Genomic DNA, 1,872 nt, shown 5'->3' with positions numbered 1-1,872 from the left:
TCTACAGAATTTGTGGGTAATTAGCCTCTATTCTCCATGAATTTCCCAGTCTGTGGTATTCAGGGATAAGTACGGAAAATGACTAAGTTATTCCTTGAGGCATAGAGAAGGGAAACGAGGAATACAGAAGCAGATCTAAGTAAAGGAATTCTTCAAGAGGAAGAGATATCAAAATGCAATGCAGATAATACAAATATAGGCTACTTATTTGAGCAGCTCTAAAATTTGGAATATCTTGTGGTGATTGAGAAAGATTCCTGGACTGAAAGTCAGAAAGACTGGGTTTGAGTCTCAGAATTCACAAGTTTCTTTGTGATCTTGGGTAACTAACCATGTCTCTGAACTTTCCTTTTCATACAAAAAAATTAAATATATTAAAACAATATAAAATTTTAGATTGTTAATATGTGCCTATTGGATCAAAAAATGCTTGCATTTAGCTATTTTAGCTCTCCAAAGTGGTTTAAATGAGGTGGATTTACATTACAATCATTGTTTGCTTTATTGTAGGTCTCCTGTTAACTTGTGTCCAGTATACCTGAATTGAATTTATGGCCAGTACAAATAACGTGACTGAGTTAATTATCACTGGCCTCTTCCAGGATCCAGAGGTGCAGAGAGCATGCTTTGTGCTGTTTCTCCCCGTGTACCTGGCCACCGTCCTGGGCAATGGCCTCATCGTTGTGACAGTCAGTGTCAGTAAGAGTCTGCGCTCCCCCATGTACTTCTTCCTTGGCTACCTGTCCCTGGTGGAGATCTGTTACTCCTCTACTGTGGTCCCTAAATTCATCACTGACTTACTTGCCAAGGTTAAAACCATCTCCCTGAAGGGCTGTTTGACCCAGATCTTCTTCTTCCACTTTTTTGGGGTCACTGAGATCCTCCTGCTTGTAGTGATGGTCTATGACCGCTACGTGGCCATCTGCAAGCCTCTTCACTACATGAACATCATGAGTCGTCAAGTGTGTCACATGCTGGTGGCTGGTTCCTGGCTGGGGGGCTTCATTCACTCCATAATTCAGGTTCTCATCACCATCCCTCTGCCCTTCTGTGGTCCCAATGTGATTGACCTCTATTTTTGTGACCTTCAGCCTTTATTCAAGCTGGCCTGCACTGACACCTTTGTGGAGGGGGTGACTGTATTGGCCAATAGTGGATTAATAGCCTGTGTTCTTTCCTCATCTTGGTGTCATCTTATATTGTCATCCTGTTCAGCCTGAGGAACCGCTCTGCAGAGGGGAGGCGCAAAGCCCTCTCCACCTGTGCCTCTCACATCACAGTGGTCATCTTGTTTTTTGGACCCGCCATCTTCCTTTATATGCGGCCCTCGTCCACCTTCACTGTGGACAAGCTGGTGGCTGTGTTCTACACGGTCATCACGCCCATGCTGAACCCCATCATCTACACACTCAGAAATGCAGAGGTGAAATCGCCATGAGGAAGCTGTGGGGCAGAAGGAACTTGGGGATGGAGTGAATAGAGAAAACTGAAAGATGGGAATAGGGTTAAAAAAGTACTTTGTTGTTGATATTTTGTTAGACATTTAATAGTGGTTGAAACCAATATAAAGACCTCACAGGGCTGCGGCAGTGAATTTTCTTAACCCAAAGGCTCCCTAGAATCCAAGGACAAAGGTCAGATTTTCTCATTGAATCATATGAAATTTTATTGACTCCATGGTTTCCCATGATATCTTGGTTTTGGGTAATATGAAGGCTCAAATCAAGCGCAACCACAAGAATACATTTAAAAACCACATTTTTAATTTCACTGACACCTAGGTATTGTACATAATTTGGGGCTACAATGTGAGATTTCAACACATGTATACATGGTGTAATGATATGATCAGGATAATTGGCATGTCCATCA

General features: G+C 42.5%; 1 pseudogene; it reads left to right on the top strand.

The window, feature by feature from the left end:
• The first annotated feature begins 551 nt into the window (after positions 1 to 551).
• Positions 552 to 1,476, top strand: LOC124959951 (olfactory receptor 4B1-like; annotated as a pseudogene).
• The last annotated feature ends 396 nt before the right edge of the window (positions 1,477 to 1,872 follow it).

The sequence above is a fragment of the Sciurus carolinensis genome, chromosome 11 (genome assembly GCF_902686445.1).
Source record: "Sciurus carolinensis chromosome 11, mSciCar1.2, whole genome shotgun sequence".
Taxonomy (NCBI): Eukaryota; Metazoa; Chordata; class Mammalia; order Rodentia; family Sciuridae; genus Sciurus; species Sciurus carolinensis.
The sequence above is the reverse complement of the archived record's forward strand: the minus strand, read 5'-3'. Positions and strand labels throughout refer to the sequence as shown.